This window comes from Zonotrichia leucophrys, chromosome 2 (genome assembly GCF_028769735.1).
Source record: "Zonotrichia leucophrys gambelii isolate GWCS_2022_RI chromosome 2, RI_Zleu_2.0, whole genome shotgun sequence".
NCBI classification, from domain to species: Eukaryota; Metazoa; Chordata; class Aves; order Passeriformes; family Passerellidae; genus Zonotrichia; species Zonotrichia leucophrys.
In genome coordinates, this window is record NC_088171.1 from 68,314,573 (window position 1) to 68,334,245 (window position 19,673).

Here is a 19,673-nt window from a genome sequence, read left to right on the forward strand (position 1 = left end):
TGCATTGCCCAATGGTAGTTTGTTTACTTTACCACTCAGTTGGACCACGGGAAGGGACATGTGAGCTACCTGTACTGTGAATCATCTCTCAGGCAAGAATTGGGAACAGAAGCCTTTAAACTTGCATAACTGTGGTGAGCTCTGTGCTCTGCAAGGCACAAGTATTCCACAAACCTCAGGTGTGAGGGAGTGCCCTGAGATGAAGGGCTGTGGGGCTGAAAATAGCCGGTGCTAATAAACCTTCAGTGCTGACTCCACGCAGCAATGTGTGTTTGCATCACATTCTGTTGCTATCAAGGTTTTCTCCTGCTTTTTGGTGTCCAGAGTGTCCCTGGTTATCCTTGTTCTGGCTGACAAACACAGGATTGTACATCATGGAGGTGGCTTGAGATGCGCAGTTGGTGAACAGCTGAATGAAGAGTGTCTGGGCTATGGTGTATTTTCAGTAGTGAGTTTGTACTTGGGGGTGAGCAGTGAGGAAGTGAAGTCCACAGCAAATTTTAAAGGATAGAAATTATACGATGTGTTTACCCTGCAGATCTGGTTTTTTGACAGCATGTCGCAGTGCAAGTTGCGCCTTTCCTTAAAGGAAAGATCTCTGTTTTTGATGGGCCTGTCCTTAGATATTATAAAATCAGAAACTGTCTAAAACTTTGTGCTGTATACACATTTGTGAGCATGAAAAGCCATAGCAGTTTCCAGCAAGGAATGATCAGCTGCTGTTACATTTAGAGGTCTGCTGTGACCACAACAAGAGTTCTGCCTCAGTGTTTACACCGCATCCATAGGTAAAAGGGACACCCCATTGGCTTCTGGCATGCCAAGATAAGCAGCCCTGCCGTGTCCTCAGGGCTGCTGTAACGTGATACGGCAGTTTATGGAGCTAACCCAAGGACTTTCTGTAAAGAGCTAACTTGCAGCAAAGTAGAAGGTATTACAGATTATTACTATTATTACTATTATTATTATTATTATTATTATTATTATTATTATTGATTCATGACTTCAGCTAGGCAGTGTCAGAATACTTTAATACTGCAAATTGCATATTTCTAAGAGTATGTCTGGAGTACGATCAGCTAATTAGTGTCTCTTTATTTGCTTACTGTGCTTTTTCTCCTAATTTCATTGCTCTGGTTTAACTTAGCAGGCAGCTAAACACTACACAAGTGCTTGCACCCCTCTCCCCAGTGGGATAGGGGAGAGAACTGAGGGGAAAAAAAAGTAAAATTTGTGGGTTGAGATGAAGACTTTTTAATAGAACAGAAAAGGAATGGATAATAATAAGAAGAATATACAAAACAAGTGATGCACAGTACAGTTGCTGCCAGCCGATGCCCAGCCAGTTCCTGAGCAGCAGCCCCCAGCTGGCTTTCTCCCTGGTGTGTATACTGAGCGTAACACCCCATGGTATGGAATATCCCTTTGGCCAGTTTGGATCATCCTGGATGTGTTTTCTGCCAGCTTCCTGTGCTCCCCAGCCTACTTGGAGGTGGGTTGGTGTGAGAAGCTGAAAACTTCCTGACTTAGTGTAAACCCTGCTTGCTAAGAGATCAGCACGTTGTCAACATCGCTCGCATCCTAAATCCAAAACACAGCACTGTACCAGCTACTAGAAAGGAAATTTAATTTTACTTCCTTGACAAAACCAGGACACGTGTACATGTAGATTGTGATGGAAAATTCAACTTTTTTGTTTTATGTCTCTCTGAGTAAATAGATTGCTAATGTCATTTCATAGCCCCAGATTTTCTTCTGCCACCCAATAGAACTTGTGTGGTTACTGTGAAGAATATCATTCATGTCTTAAAGTAACTGAGGTCACCACTGGCAGCCTTCAGAATAATACAAGAGCAGCTCCAGTGTCCTGAAGTAAATGTCACAGAGTGTTGGGACACCCAGAAGTGTAGGGCAGGTTTTAACAGCAGGGAGAGGGAATTTAGTAGACTGTAAGTAATTTCATGTCTGCCCTTCACCCCTATTACCCAAGCAGACAGTCTGAGTATGGGTGAGTGATTTGTACTGGAGGAAAATCAATATGCAGAGAGGCAAGATGTTAGGTTTTGAGTCAAAGAGGTGGTTTTTAACAAGTGTACTATTTTCTTCTGCTTGGTTGACAAAATGTAGAACCTCTGATGGTTTATAGTATGTTGGATTATAGTCTCAACTAAATGGATTTAAAGGATATTTCTAAATATCATTAGTGATTTAAATAATGGCATATTTTGAGTGGTTTGAGTACAGAATACAAAAGAATTTATAAACTTATGAAAGCCATTAAAATACATCTGATTGCAAATGAAGATAATCAAAACTTTAAATTTTATTCTCTCCAAATAATTATTTAATGTTTTTTAACATCTTTCTTGATTTATTGACATTTTTTTCCACTTATCCATTATGTTCTCTTTTAAGTGGTGGAAGTTGTATTTCTATTTATAGATACATTTCTTTCTTGTCTCTCTAAATTGCATTTTAATGTAATTTGATTTTTCTTTTAGCATGTGCAATATTATTTGACTAATAAAGCTACCTAGAATGTAGAAGAATGAGGGAAAAAAAATTTGTCACAACAAATTTGTCCATTTGTTTTGCATTGGAAACAAGTTAATGCATGCATTGTTTTGCTTTGGAAACTGAATGCATGCAGTTTCATCTGAGATAAGTCCTTCAAGATTTTAAAACTGTAAATCTGATTTTTGCAAATGACTGCTAACCTAAGAACAGAACTGAGCAAAATAATTTGCACTGTTTTTTTCCAGTGCCAGTTGCTTTTCCTACTTTGACTGACATGGCTATTGATCTCATTTTAGAGAGTCATGGAACATAGAACCAAAGAACAGTCTCAAGATTGCTGCCCCTTTTTCTTGTGGGGACTTCAATTTATCAGATGTCTGCTGGGAATATAATAGCACAGAGAGGAAGCAGTCTGGGAGGTTCCTGGAGTGTGTGAAAGATAAATTCCTAATGCAGCTGGTGAGGGAACCATATAGGGAAGGCACCCCACTGGACCTGTTGTTTGCCAAGAGAAAAGGACTGTTGTGTGATGAGAAAATTGGAGGATGCCTTGGGCACAGTGGTCCTGAAATGATAGAGTTATCAATTGTCTCAGAAGGAAGGAGGGGGATCAGCAGAACTGCCACCTTGGACTTCCAGAGGGCAGATTTGGGCCAGTTTGGGAGACCTGTTGAGAGAGACGCTGGGGAGACAGTCCTGAAGGACAGTGGTGCCCAGGAAGGCTGGACATTCTTCAGGACAGAAATCTTCAAGGCACAGGAGCAGGCTGTCCCCATGTGTTGGAAAAGCCGGCAGGGAAGAAAATCAGCCTGGCTGAAGAGAGAGCTTTAGAGGGAGCTCAGGAGAAAAAAGAAAAGCAAAAAAAAGGTAGAGTTTACAGAGTTTTTGACCTGTAGAGGTAAGGGCAGGCTATGCCAGAGAACTCCGTGGATGTCAGGAGGTTATGCAGAGAGAAAATTAGAAGAGCCAAACCCCAGCTGGAACTTTATTTGGCTACTGCCTTAAAAGAAAATAAAAGATGTTTCTATAGATACATCAGCAACCAAAGAAGGGCTATGGAGAATCTCCATCCTTTGTTGGTTGCAGAGGTAAATGTAGTGACAAAGGATGAGGGAAAGGCCAATGTATTTACTGCCTGCTTTGCCTCGGTCTTCATAGTGAGACTCCTCTGGATACCCAGTTCCAGAGCAGAAAGTTCTCTGTACCCAGTTCCCTTCATGAGAACTCCTGGGTTCTTGCTCAAGTGTAGGTTGAGTTGGCCCATACTTGCATGATGACTTGTGCTTCAAAGGGACATACAGCTGTTAAGATTCTGCTAACAATTCTTTTGAGAACATAACTCACACCAAGTAAATTTTTTGAAAAACCACTCTTTTAGAGAAATGAGTTTCTTTCTCTTATTCCCAGCATACCTGATTTGGTCACATTAATGGAAAAATCTTGCTTTGCTTTTAGTCCCTGGTCTATAGAATCCTGTCAGTGTTGCTTTTTGCTCTTTCATCACTTAGGTATTTTAGCAGCCATGTTAAAATTTTACGTGTGACAGTTATCCAAGCTGAGTAAGACTTTTTCTCACTGGATATCCTAATGAAGTTTGTGATTGACAAGGTGTGCCAGCAGATTGTTTATGTTTCTATGTATTAGGGAGGAAAAATGTCTGCATAGTGATTAAACAAAAAAAAAGTTTAAGACAGTAATGAGAAAAGAGAGGCATGGTTTTCTGACCAAAATGGTAGTTTGTAGCTGAGATAAGAAATGCAGAAAAAAAATAAAATTGTCAGTTCTGTCCAGCAGAGATGTCCTACCTCTTTGTAGGTGTACGGTGACAGAATTGCAGTTTACAGTATCTGGTTTTCCTCAGCTGTGCAAAGAAGGCAGATGACTTATTTTTTCTTCTCTGTATGTAATTGCTGATTGTATTCTGAGTGATAATAAACTTTTGGATTTTTTGAGTTAATTTCCTATTTACTGCGTGTGTGGTGTTCTCTGTAATCTACTTGGAAAGTATGAAAAAGTCAGGGCTGCAGGCAGCTACAGTGTTCCAGAGTCCAGGATGGTTTCCATCATAGCCTGGTGCAGACACTTGTTCTGGTCTGGAGCTGCATGACCCAGAGCCACAGCCAAACAGGCATTGCACGTTTTCATATAATTTTGTGGAGCAATCTCACAGATTTGTGATTGGCCTTACTAATGCCTCTTTCTATGGGGAGTTCAATTTTGGTTATTATTTCAGTGACCACATACTGTTTTGCCATTACATTATTTTAACCTCTTTTTTATATATTGCTTTATTCTGTCAGAATCATTTTATGCTTGAATAGAGATGACTATTTTAAGAGCATTTTAAGAGTATAAGAGTTTTTTTAGTGGAAATACGTGCTGTTTTTGGAAAATCTTGAGGTATAAGAACATAGTTTTGGATTTGGGTCTCATGGCATAGAAGTATTTCCATTTGACTTAAGTATTGTATATGCATAAAATATTTTGGAAAGACAACCAAAGCACTCTATTTCAAAAATATCAAAACATAGCCATTAATTGCCCTCAGAACATATTTCTCTGAAGTTTTAAAACAAATGGAAACAGTTTTATCAAATACTTTGATTTCTTAATAGTAACATTACCCAACTGAAAATCATAGCATCAAAATTCTGTTACCTTGTTCATTAAAAGTTGTCATCTTTGGTTGTAATAGTTCAATAGTGATTGTCATTTTCCAAATACATTCGTTTTTACTCTTGTAAAGTTACACTCTTCCTAAACAATTCACGATATCTGTGCATCAGGTCTGATGTAATTTTCTTGGTTTCTCTTTTATATTTCCTTTTTTTTGCAGAGCAGAATTTTGATTAGTAGTAACTTGGAGGGAGGGTTTGGAGCACATACAGAACATACAGAGTTCTGGAAAACTTGAAATTTAATATTTGGAAGACAAATAGATGGGAGCTTCCTCAAAAGACTGATCTAATGTTTTGGTTATTTTATTTTAGTATAGGCACCCAAAATGAGTAAATCTGCTGTAGCCACTTGTTATTCTTTGTGTAGCACAGAAGAACAGGGATATATTTCTTTTTACATAAAATTTAATTACCAGTAGTGTTTGTTAGAGAACTAATGAGAGTAATAGAAAAAATACTGCCTCTGGCAGTGGCTCATACCCATACACATATGCTTATGATTTCTGGTAAATAAAAAGCACTTTGTAATGTAGCTCTAGCATTAAAAATGGATTTAAATGCTGTTCCAGCTAACCTACTCCTTTCCTTACTCTTGGATGTGGCTTTAACACTTATTTCCTCTGTTTTCATCTCTATGCTGCCCATGATGAAAAGATGCTGACCTGCTAACATCCAGATGATTCAAGATACAGTAGACACAGGCTATTATAATTTCAAGCAGTCTTTAGAAGATCAACATTCTGGATTTAAAAAAAAATAAAGTAATTTACAAAAGAAAAGAGGAAACTGCAATTGACAAGGCAATGTTTAGAACCACTTGCTGCAGTAGTGGATGACAAGGATGCTCTCTGAACTACCTCTTCAATAAAGCTCTTCCCATGAGTTTTTGGGTTCCCTCACCAAGAAAGTCCTAGATTATACATTGTTCTCTACTTTTCAAAAAAATATGGGAATCAGAGGAGACTCTCTTGGTTGTTTTCTTGTCTTTGTGAATACTTAAGCCAGTTGTTCCAAGACTGTTTTGCACAAAACTCAGTACAAAAGTGTCCTTAGTGAGAAATATTCTTGGGGATTATTCTTGATACTCTTGAGTTTTTTTCTCAAGAATGAAGATGCCACAAGTTATCCAGACAACATTCTGGCTAGGTGGCATTATGGTATATGGCCTTTTTCCCTTACCTTTTATTTCTACATTCTGTTCTAGTCTAGTCTATTCTATTCCTTTTTTACCTGCTCTCCATATAAAATTCTAGCATTCTTCTCAGGATACAATGCAACTGAACATTTAATATGATAAAAGAATTCAGTTGAGTCCAGTTGCTTTCTTCCTGAACAGAATTTCCTGCCTGAAATTAATCCTTAAAGCATTCTTCAGGAAAATTTGGAAGTCCTGTGCTGGGAATGGTGTTCAGAGATCAGAACTCAGTCCAGTACTTACACGTTCTTCAGCATCACGTTTGTTACAAAGTCTTGGAAAAAGCTGTTGCTTAGATACTTCTTTTTTTAAAAAAACTTTTTAAATAAATAGCAGTTGGTTAAATCTCATTATAGTTTCTAAAGAGGCACAAAGTAGTTATGTGTGTATGCATGCATATATGAGTGTATTGGTATCAAGAAGTCTAGAATTCACTTCTGCTCAATCCCAGTAACTCTCACAAAATCCCTGTTTAAAGCCAACTGTGAATCCACTGTGGAGACTAGAGAGTATATGAGTATAAGATTGGTGTGTCAATCTTATTAGAAAGTAATGTCCTTCAACAGGTCTTGACAGTCCTAAGTCTGGCATATCCTTGTCTGGAACCATTATATACCTATTTCTAAATCATTAGCTTGTTTAAAAGTAATATTGTCTTATTTTTACTGCCAGAGAAAATGCGTGTCAGAAAAAAAAAATTAAAATATTTTCCTGAAACTGTAATTTCTTATAGTATATTGTTGGTAATCACTAGTCCTTTATGGTAGTGAAGCTTTTATAATTAAACTTCTGTGACTTTTGGTGCTTATGAAAATAATTCATTGTTTCCTAAAAGTTCAGTCTTTACAGAGTTGTCTCTATCTCTGTCTGGCACAGGGTGTGATTTCTGCTAACTAGGATTTGCTTGTAGGATACACATGGCATTGTTGCTTGGTAGTGTTTATTTACAGGCATTATGTTTCCCCAACAAACATACAGATCATCACAATACTCACTGGTAGTCACACAGAGATGCAAATATCCATTTATTGTTTGCCTAAGCAGGAGGGAGTAATGTGTGTGCAGATTTCCACAGAGCCCTTGGTGTTGGAGAAAATTGATTTATCTTGTGAGGGTTACACATTGTGTGAATGTTGAATTTCTGCAGACTATGTTGGAATAGCAATGAAAGAGCCAAATGTGGCCAGGGTGGGTGGTTGGGGGTGTGGTTCAGAGCCATGATTTATTTGCTTTGTTAGTCACAGTTAGAAACGGGAGCTAAAAGTGGAAGGGGCCAGGTACAAACCATCACATTTCATAAACTTTAGGATTGAATCACTAATAGAATTCTTCGTGTAACGATAATTCATTCATTCATCCATACATACAAATATATTCAGTGGTTTTATTTATTTAAATAACGTCAGACTGCCTCCTTCTCAGGAAAATGTTTTAAAGTCAGTACAGCTCAAATGGAATGCATAACACAGTCCTTGAAGCTTGTAGCTTAAATTATGCTGACAATGTCAAATTGAACTGTATTGTGTTGCCATGAAACTAACCTGCTACTAAGTTTCAGAAAACATCTTTGACTCATCTAAAATATCACATCATTTTTCTAGTACAATAAGTTAGCAAATAGGTTTTCAAATTAATGGTCTTCATATGTAAACTAGTTTTGAAGGGAAGAACATTGATTGATTGATCTAAGTAGTTTATCACTGGCCAAAATAAATTAGATGTCTCACTCAGAATGTTTTTTTTCCCTGATCTGACTAATTTACAGTATGAAAATAAATGTTCAAGTGTTTTGTTTACACAACAATAATAAGCAATGCATTTCATGTAGAACGCTAAATAGGCTTCTTGATTTCTAGAGCTAGTGAGTGCATTTTTAAACTACATTTAATTTACTGTTTTCAGTTCATAATTTATACCCCAAATTGCTGCCCATTATTTGCAGATTTTGCATGGAAATGTGAATATTTATCAAACTGCTGGTGGCACTCTTACAGTCACTTCCCAAAGCAAAGGCAGCATGGAATGAACATAGTTCTACAAGTTACAGCAAGACAGAGTTGGACATCAAAGTGTACTGTACAAATAGCTGCACAAAACTCCTTGTTCTGTGAACTAGTGGCAATGCTTACTAACCTGCAGGGACTTGGAGGCATGGTTCTGGGCTTTTATTTCCCAACAAGTTGTTGAAACTCTTGAAGGAGAAATTCTCCATCAGTGCAAGTTATTGCTGCCATTAGCTGGGAACGTCATGCTTCTGCAACTTGTGTTGGTAATTTGTCCCTAGATTGGGAACTTTTTCTGCTGCTCTGTGGAGTGGAAGGTCATGTCTCATGTGAAAAGGAAGGTAATCTGCCCTGGTCATAAAATGTTACACTGAAAACCTTATGATAAATAGATCACTCATAATACCTCTTTTCCTCTCCTAATATCTCCTGCAGTAACTGTAGCCAGGACTTGTCTGAGTTACTGAGTTTTAAGCCAGATGTTAATTCCACATTTAGAATAAATGTTATCTGAGAAGAAATTCTTGCAGCCAGCAGCCATGTGCTTACGGGAGGAAAAGGAGGTGGTGTTTACTCTGTTTTCTTTTTCCTTGCTTGCCAACAGAGGACAGAAAGTGCTACCATCACTCATGTGAGTGACTATTTCTCTGTAGCTTTCAATTAGCTATTGAGTATTGTCTGGAGGTTTTCATAGCCCATTTTTGGCTTGAAATGCAGAATATTTTTTTAATATTTAAATGTACCAATCTGAACCTAGTCTTATTAAATAGAATGTGTAGAGATACAGAAATATAATATAGTAATCTTTTTCATTCATAGTGTAAGACTCCTAGAGAGAGTGCTAAGAGGTTGACTGGAGGACACTTTAAAAATTATTGACCTTAACGTAGCCTCACCTGTAAATTTTAATGTCTATATGTAACATACTTGGGCTTACCTAGATTAAAAGGTTTGTCAATGCTTCTCTTCTTTAAAAAGGAAAATTGACTGCTCTCTTTGTCTTCCTGAATACTTCTGATCGCCTTTATTGTTACAGTAGTTAAACTGCTTAAGTGCACAAAAGGTCTGTCAGCAGGTTTATTGAATGACTTCTGTTCACTGGACTAGAATACCTTGAGTTTTAAATTTAATCTCATTTTTCTGTCTGATATTAAAGTATATCTTGTCAGATCAAAGTGTTGCATCAAATGCTGGGATCTACAGTTTGGACAGTAGGAGTGTATGCGCCACAATTTTAGAGGTGGAGTTCATACATAGCCCAGAGTAAACATTTTGGCTGGTAGCTGGTCTTTGCTTCATATTTGGCAGATAGATAATCTATTCTATGGGGTTTTTTTAGAGTAACTGTAGGAAAAAGCATGTAACCCTTTTTTTTCCTTTCTTTTATGTGAAGTAGCTTTGAACAATGTTGTGTTACTTCACTTAGGTTTTAGTATTGCTTTGATTCCTGTTTTACTTCTGGACTTCAGAGAAATGCATAGGATCTGTGAGTCCTGAGAAGCTGAATTTACTTTATCAGAGCTAGTTGACATCTTGGGTATGTCTTATCTGATCACCATCGTGCCCCAAAGATAAAGAGCTGTGGACGTATTTTTCCTAACGTCCCTGCCAAGGGTCTGGCTTTTTTAAGTTCTCCCTTGTGCTGGTAGCAGCTGGGAGGTGAGAGCTGTGGAGTGTAGAAAGTCAGGGTGGGCAGTTCTGGCACGGGCAGATGCCAGGTGCACAGGGTGCTGCTTTATTTATGGGGATGAAGATCTGCTGTGCCTGCCTGAAAACCTCAAATCTGCCTCACTGCATGGTGCATCAGTCATTCAGCTTTACCCAGCAGAATATTCTTTTTCCTTCAATCCTTGCCTCTGTTCACTGGGGGTCCTGCTGCTCTTTCTTCATGGGAGAAGCTGCATCTGGTTTCTTGTGGGGGAATGAAGTGACACCCAGAGTTTGTTACCTTTGCATTTCTGGGTTACTGTTCAACTCAGGATGGGGATTTTAGCCTCTTTTTCTTTAGTCTTGATGTAATAATCTCTAAAGTCTGTGAAGACTTCCATATCCTATAACTAATTAAATAGAAAGAATACAGAAGGTAATATCTAGTTCACTTGACTTTCTCTACCTTAGGTTGTGTTCATAGTGTAAAAAATACCCCACATTTCTTTTTTTCTGAGCCTTTGGTAATAATCAGACTTGTCTGGATCTGAGCTTCCTCAAACATTACATGCATTGTCCAACGGCATATATTTACAATACCAAATGTCTGAAAACAATATTCAGCACTCTGTTGTCTGCACAAAGTAGGATGCTGATTTAATTACAAATTCCAAATTACTATTTTAGGCTCTAGATTTGACTAATAGGCTTTGCATATATTAGAATTTTATGTGCTGCTAATTTCAGAAATCCATCATTGTTGTCAAAACTGGTGTAAATTTGCTAAACTAAACATGCAGTGCTTTCCTATAAATGAGGGAAGGTCACTGAGCCAAATGGTGGTAGCAAGTCCAGTGGGGGATGTTTGTCATTACTGACTGAGTCATAAGGAACAAAGATTTTTGGATAAGCTGTAAAGCTGATAGAAATGGGTGAGAGAATAAATTTTGGATAGTAACTTAAATATTTTTAAATCCTGTAACTTTTAGTATGTTGTATATAAACAGAACAGGTGGTATGTTACTTCATGTGGGTTGTTTAATAAATTGTATTTGTGGTTTATTGTTACCTTAGTTGTGAGATAACTGGACCCTATCTAATTTCAATACAATTTCTTCCACTTGGACCTATGATGTTTACATCCTTCTGTCTCAGAAATCTCAGGTTTACTTGGGCAAAAATCAAGGGGCAAAATTAACTGTCTTTATTGCTAGAATCCTAGGATCACTTTTGCAAAGTAAAACTTTGTTAGGAGTCTGTTCAGTATACTGAAAATTACTGGTCTGTAAAAATGGCCAAAACACCTTTACCTCAGATGACCTTCCAAGAACTGCTTCTCTAAGTCTTTTGTAATCAAAATATCTCATTTATTTTAAAACTGTATACTGTTAATATATTTCTGATACTTGATCCCTTTTCTCTTCTAAGGAACTGGCATAATTTCCATATTAAAATAATATGTGTCCTGTAACTAGATATTTACTATACTTTCAGAATAATGCTGTGCTTCAGAAATGTCCCATCAAAATCTTACCATCATCCAGATCAACCATACTGCAATCCAAGTAGTTAGAATATCCCAAGACTTTATGTCCTGCTGCTTAATTAAAATACCCTTAGCAACTATTGCTTCATCAAAGGCGAATCATTTTCCACTGTCAAGTGTGAAATACTTGCATCCACAAAGGCTGATTAGCACCCAGTGCTTCCCTAAATGAAATTACCAAGAGGTGCAATATGTTTAGCCTTCTTCAGGGTACCCAAGTCACAGGATCACAGAATCTGGAGAATTGACATGGGGCCACAGACATCACTGAGTCCATCTTCTGGCTCTGCACAGGACCATCCCTAAGACTCACAGCATGTGCTGAAGAGCACTGTCCAAACACTTCTTGAGCTCTTTCAGGCTTGGTTCTGTGACCACTGCCCTGGGGAGCCTGTTCCAGTGTCCAAACACCCTCTAGGGGAAAAACATTTTTCTAATATCCAACCAAATCTCCCCTGATAACTCCAGGCTATTCCCTTGAGTCGTCACTGGTCACCACAGAGAAGGGATCAGTGCCTGCCCCTCCTCTTCCCCTTACAAGGAAGCTGTAACTGCAATGAGCTCAGTCTCCTCTTTTCCAGGCTGAACAGACCAAGTGACCTCAGGCACTCCTCATACAGCTTCCCCTCCAGGCCCTTCACCATCTTTGTTGGCCTCCTTTGGATGTTCTCTGATAGCTTAATATCATTCTTGTGGTGACTAAAACTGCACATGATATTCAAGGTGAGGCCATACTAGTGCAGGGAGAACCTCAAGCCATGCTGCAAAGAGAAATGTTGGTCACAGCACTGTACTAAAAGTAATCTTTACAGAAAAATATTGTAGTGGCTATACACAGCAGGCCAGGCCTTTTTTTATGAACTGTTCAGAAACAGCAGCACAGCAAATGGAGTGGTATATATCTGTCTCAAAAGGAAGAAGAGAAAAACCAGCCTTGTCAGGTTTTGAACTTGTCATTTCAAGGCATTCCCTGCCTGGTAATTGGACTGCTGAGCTACCCCGGTGTCCTTGTTGTAGAGTAGCTGGCAAGGCTTGGCAGTGAAAGCTCAGCAGAGAGCTATTACTCATTTCAGGCCATCAGGACACTTTTCATCTGCAGCAAATTCAGGTTATAGTTCCTGCAGCACACCCTTGCCTGGTGTCTCATTAACTGAACAACTTGTGCAGTTGGGTCCTTCACTGATAACCCTCTTTTTTAGCCTCTTCTGTGATACAACATTGCAATTGGAACTCCAATTAAGATTAAAAGAATGCTTTCATTTGGACATCTTTACTTTTTTCTTTTAACCCTGACCTCCTGAAAATAGCACTCCCTTCCGCAGAGATTCCTTACACTTAGAATTAAGCCAATAACTGTTTGTATTTTAGAAATGTAGCTACAAAAATGTATGTTTCAGTGAATTGCAGAAATAATCATCGTTAACTATGAATAGCACCAATAGTGTTCTGGTGAGAAGAAAGTCCTTGTGAACAGAGCTGTGTGCCCTGGCAGCAAGGAAGACCAAGAGCATCCTGAGATGTATCAAGAGTTGCTCAGCCAGCAGATTGATAGGAGGGAGATCACATCTGGACTTCTGCATCGAGTCTTGCCCTCCTCATCCCCCCAGCAAGAAAGGCACAGACAATCTGTAGGCAGCTCAGCAGGAGCTACCGAGGGGGCTGAAGCACTTGTCCTGTGAGCAAAGGCTGAGGGAGCTGGTCTGGTTCCACCTGGAGAAGAAACAGCATTGAGGGACTCTGAGAGCAGCCAGTACCTCCAGGTATCCAGAGGGGCCTGGTAGGAGAAAAACTGACAGATGTAAAATATAGGAAGAGAGGCTCTTCAGACTGGCTTTAAGGAAAGCTTTATCCCCACAAGGGCAGTCAAGCAATTGAGCTTGTTTCCAGGCAAGGTGGTCTGGTCAACATCCTGTTTTTCAAGACTTGACTGCACAAAGCTGTGAATAATCCAATCTGATGCCATCACTGACTCTGCTTTCAGCAGAAGGTGCGACTAGAGACCTCCTAGACACATTTCCAATGTGAATGATTCTGTGATCCTGTTGATCAGGTGGTCGTCCATGCACTCTGCTTTGAAATGGGTACAGACACAAACTGATGAGAAGATATAGTCAGAAAAAAGAAATTCTCTTTTTCTAAAAACATGCACAAATCTTTCTAAAAATCTAAGGAAGCTTTTTTGGGTTTAGGTTGAAAAAAGAAAATGAAAGGAAACTCTTGGAAAAGGTTCAAGTCCTTATTAGACATTTTGATATCTGAGATGCAAAATTGCTTTAGAAATAAGCTACAAATCCTTGTAATTGATCATACAGCATGTATTAGGTGCACTGGGTTATAGTCACCCTCTCTCAAATGTATTTTCTCATGTTCATCAGTCTTTATTTTATGTTCTTTTGGGTTAATCCTCTCTCATAAATTATCTCTAGTGCTGTTCTATTCTGGACATCCTTCTTAGCAATGGCATTGGAATTCATGTTTTGTATGTTAGCAGAGAAACCAAGTAGTGGCTGGTAGGTTTCTTTCTGTAGGCTTTTTTGTGAAGATTATCTAGTGACTGTGCATTGTTAGAAAATTCAAGAAAATAATACTGAGTTTACCAGCAGTCTAATTTTTGTTTTTCTTTACTTTTCTTTCCTCCTTTCCCAGCATCCAGACACCACCCTGACACCCGCAAAGAAATCCTGGTTGCAAGAACAGGCTTTGCTTTGAATTTTAGAAAATGGGAAGGTGTAGTAGTTGTTGTTGTGCTGTAACTTGAAGTGGCAATGCTGAAAGTGTGTCTAGTGATTGAGTTTGAGGGACAACTTGTTGATAAAATGTGTTCACATCCCTCTGTTGGTCTTGGGTTTAATTAGACCAGTTACAACCACTTCCCTGTGAGTTACTTACCTCTCAGTCTCAAGCACACACCTGTTGTCAAGTGTTTATTTTAGTGTTAGATGGTAATTACATGCAGATTTTGCTTCACCTTAATTGGTGTCTTTTAAGACATTTATAGATGAAAAATATTGTAAATACATATGTACACACATATATGGAAATTACATGTTTGCACATATATGCATCTAAATAAGCATTCCCTCAGAAGTAATTCTGTACATGAAGACATCTTCACTAATGCTAGTAAAACTTGACTGTGAGCTGAAATTATTTTCTGCAGATGATTAAAAAATTTTCCCTTTTTAAATGATATGTAATGCTGAAAATTTAGTTGGGCAGACCTCATCTAGTGCACGTTTTGCTAGTAATAATGGGAAATTCTGAAAATTCATCCTGTTTCTGCCATAAGTTAATAGATGTTAGTTGGAAGGCAGCAGTGGTAAGAAAATATAGTTCAGTTAAAGCAAACAGACATTTTATGAAAAGGGTTCCCCACTTGATGTAATGCTACTCTATTGTAAATGAGCATCTCACTTTTGTACATTGTGTCTTTAAATAAAAGCATCATATTCTTCATTCCAGAGCTGTTAACCCCAGTGGGCTTCCTAGAGCTTGGCTACTTCTCACTTGCCTTAATTTACTGAATATAACTGAAGCTAATAAGGAAAAATGCATTTTACTCTAGACCTTTATCAAAAGCCTTGAATATGAATATTCTAACCTGGTGGCCCCTTCCCTCGTGATCTGTTTTGCTTGCACAGATTGTGTACCACAACTGTATGTCCTCTTCTGTCTTCATGTGTGGGCTCAATGGCCAACAATAATAATGTAATAGTTATTGTGTTCCACAGTGTGGTGCCTGTGACTGTGATGTGAACTATTAATATGTTGCACTTGTTGACAGGCACAAAGCCAAGATGTCAACACGTTTGTAAAGATGTCTTGGAAAGGTGACTTAAACTTTTATCATGTTGTGATACTGGTGAATGCAAAGTGGTGCTGAGAAAAACATTGCTTGCCCAGGTTTATTTTGAAAGCTCGTAACTGTGTACTTAAGCAAGTATGTTTGTGTGACGTTTCAGCTTCTTTTCATTTAGCAGAGCACAAAGATTTTTTGGTTTTTTGGTCAGGTGTGAGATAAGTAAACATTTTGAAATAAAATATAGAAGTCCCCAAGCAGTTATTATTTTCTGAAGCACCTGGATTGTGATTTCATTTTTCATTAATAGTCGTTGTTTCAGATTTACTTCTTGTAGACTTCATTTTCATGAGGACACATTAGGCTTTTGATTGTACTTAGGGAAGAGAGGAACTCTTTAAAGGTAGAATACTGGGCCAAAGACTGCTTTCTCTTTAGTTTTTACTATTGTTTGGCAGCACTGTAGTCTCATAACATTAGCAGGCAGTGCCCAGTGCTGGAGAGTCTGTAGTAATGTTTTGCCCTGGCCTTGTTCTCATATTAATGCCCAACGACTCCTGCTTTCTGCTGATGTGCATCTGTCGCCTTGTGTCGCCATCCACCTGCAGTGGCTTTGGTCTGCAGCCATCACACCGAGTCTACTGCCCATCGAGGACATCATTTTGGTTTAATTGGGAATTAATTGTGTGACAGATGCACGTAAGTAGGGATCACAAGAGGTGTTTTCAGTGTGCATGTATGAGAGCGCTGAGTGAATATATTCAACTGTACACTCTTGCTTGGGTCCTGCTGTCACAAGTCACTGGAGGAGTCTTTGCAGGAGATAAAGTGAAAGAAAGTGAAAGATGTTCTCTGTTCAAATTTCAGTGCACTTGGATGATAAAAGCAAAATACCTTGTTGTGTCTTTCAGCCATTTTTTAATAGCTATTTTCAAAAAATGGGTGAGAAAAATAATGCATGGTGAAATGTAGTTTAAGACTTAATTTAAATGATGTTTCTTAATGAATACCACTGCATTAGGAACTAGGCTTTTCCCACAGTTCTGTGGGAGCTCTTTAAGTGTACTGTATCCAAAACTGCTTCCCTATTCTGTTTCTCTGGGGAGTTAACTTGGTACTTCTCACTGAAAGGTCCTCTTTGTTTGTGTGACTTGCTTGGCCTTTCTAATGGGATCAATTGCAAACTCTGTCCATCAAAATCAGTACTGCTGTATTCCCCCCTCCTCAGTGATGTTGCTCCAGTTCCATGCATAGCTGATGAAGTTACTAATCTGCAAAAAAAGCCCAAAACAACTAAAAATGAAGTTAACCCTTGTAATAGGTGGCCTTCTATTTCCCAGGTTGGACTGGCTTAGCTGAGGCCAAATATCAGACTGACTGTGCTGATCTAAAGGGGACAGAGGGAGGGTTTGTGTCTGCCAGGGCAGTGACATTGCCATATCTCTTCTCCACTTTGGCTTAAACTTGTTGCAGTTTCTTTGTGTCCCTCTGGGTAAATAATCATCCATAAGGTACAGCCATCACTTCACTTGCCAGTATTCTTTTCAGCTCTCACACTGTCTGCAGATAGTGCTGCTTTTAGGACAGTGTGAAGTTTTATGAAGACAACCATGCATTCTCAGCCACTGGCATTTCTAGGTGTGCCTTCAAATGTCACAGGTTTGGATTTGGTGTGTTACATTCATTGAGCTGAAAATGCTCTCCATTAGAACAGCTGATCAGCAGACCAGTCTTCATCAGCCAGAAGGTCTCTGGAGCAGTGCTTGTAAAAAAACCCCAACAGATGCAAGTCTGAATGAACAGGTTTTGCTCAAACATTGTTGCTTACACACACTACTGTGCTTTCAGAAGGGCTTAGATTTTCATAAACTTGAAGCAATATTGCATTTCTTATGGTAGTTCTAGCTTTTAATGCATTCTCAGTTCAGAAACTGTTGAAATGTAGAGAGTGTCGAGGTGCTGAATTGACACTGCTCACAACTGTTGTTGTAAGAAAAAGCTGTTGTTTAAAAGAAAAAAAGACACACACATACAAAAAAAAAAAAGCCTTCCTGTATGTTTATATCTTGGCTTAACACTTTTTACATAATTTTAGAGAATTTGAATGTTGGTAAAATATTTCCCTGACACTTCTCAATGGGGAAGAAAGGATATTTTAACAGTCATTATAGTATTGGGTTTGAGCTTTGAATTGAGCTCATCCTTCTTTGAAGTGATACATTAAATCTCAGTGTAACTTTGGTAAAGAGTAGTGCCAGGCTATAGAGCTAGTCTTTGAAGTGTGTTTAGAGATACGGATTTAGCAGTGGAATTAAGATTGTGTTAAAGCCTATGTAAAGTAACTTCCTTTGGGTGTTAAAACTCATAGAGATTAAAAAATTAGAAGGTAAAAAAAGAGAAGGCAAAAACAGTGCAACTTTGTGATTATAGATAAAAATTGGTCTGTTTTCTATGTACATTTCTTTCTCAACAATTGTTGGGTATAATTAGAGGAAGAGAGAGAAAATGGAACAATTAACACACCATATGTACAAAACAAAACAAAACAAAAAACCACCTCCAGTCTGTGGGTGTTAATACTTGAACAACATTTGGTTTTGTCCCATCTATCTTTTTTATGTAGGTAGCATTTACTCATTTATATTGCATTTTGAAAGACTTGTACCCACTAATAGATACATGCAGTTGTTGTTGTTGTTTTTTCTTTTAAGCTAAATATATATGTATTTGTTGTTGTATCTCCTGGAAACCTGTCCTTTCTTTCAGAAAATATTACATGTTTTGCACAGTTTAACCCTACATATGTATATGGGGTGATTTGAAATCTCTCCATTATCAAGCAACAGAATTATACTATATATTAATGATTGGGGGTTGTTTCTTTTCTAGAAGAAATAATCAGCTTCCCCTTCATGTCTTGCTAGGACAACAGCTGCAGATGAGATTGAGCTTCCATATTTAATACATTCTATTAACTTCACACATCCAAACACACACTGGCTCACTCCCTGACGCACCCCAGTGTCACATTAGAGGTGAGCAGGCCCTAATTAAAAGCAGGCACCATCTGCCGGAGTGCGGTGGCAGAGTGGCACTCCACAGCCGTCCTGAGTCCTGTGATTGAAATGTTTTATTTATGAGCTCAAAGACAAAACACGCTGCTTGGCTGCTGAAAGCTGCATTAGGAGCTGGATAGCACCATCTAATGGAATGGAGTGCCACTGGCTATTCATCTTTCCTCTTCTTCCTCTCTCCTCAGTCTACTCCCCCAATAATTTTATTTTTCAGTCTTGTCCTTGGATTTTCTGTGATAGTGTTTCAGACAATTTTGTCTCTCGTGTTCCGCTTTTATACAAGAAGGAAAGGGTTGTTGAAATATTAAACTAATTGTGGGGGAATTTTGCAGCCTTTTGTTTCCTTCCAGTGCCACACATAGGATTTTGCTTTCTGTAGCAGAAGTGATACTGATGTGATGTGGTGGTACAGAAGAATATGAGGAAGATAGATGAGCAAGATCAGTTTACTGCATTTTTCCAGTTCCTCCCAAAGACCCATGTAATGGAAGTATCCACTGCTCCATCTGAAACTTCTATTTTCATATGGAAATTGACCCTAACTGGGGGAAGGGAGGGCAGGATGACAGTACACTACAGACTGTGTGAAAGTTCTTTACTGTGTTGAAAAGAAAGGGCAGGATTTGGGGAAAGGTGCAGCTTTGGACCTTCCTCTCTGCAAGCAGAGATCATAACCTCTTCCAGCTTGCAGAAATCATGTTCTGTTATTGTTTCTTAGTGGGGAAATGGATGAGGAGGTGTTGGACTGAGGGGTGAAATACACTTTGTCAGGAGAGGAAAAGGGTGACAGGGAAGGAGCCCTTTTTGTGTTAATTGGTCCACCAATCTACTTTTGTTGACTACTAGATTACAACACTGCATCTAGTAGAAATGTATATTGTTACAATGACCTTTTGGATATGCAGGTTAAGAATAGTCACACTGATTCAAAATAATCTGGGGAATGATTTTCTGATCCTTAGCCTTTTTGTAATGTTCTTGAGTTTTGCAGTATTCCATGCTGGGTATCCAGCAGTGTGGCTTCAGCACAAACAAGCAGTTAGGACTGGACTGAAACTTGAAATATTACATTTTTCTACAGTAACATCTAATAGAACCTCTTTTTTTAAAATTATATGATCTGGTCACTACTTGAACTTGGGCAAAACAAAACCCTGAATAAAATGATATGTGTCTAAAATTGAGCTAAATAAATAAATAAATAGATATATATG

At 38.5% G+C, this 19,673-nt stretch overlaps 1 protein-coding gene across 1 annotated transcript in view; it reads left to right on the forward strand.

The window, feature by feature from the left end:
* The window catches only part of LYRM4 (LYR motif containing 4), an 88,642-nt gene that overhangs the window by 1,213 nt on the left and 67,756 nt on the right, over positions 1-19,673 (forward strand). The window lies entirely within an intron of this gene.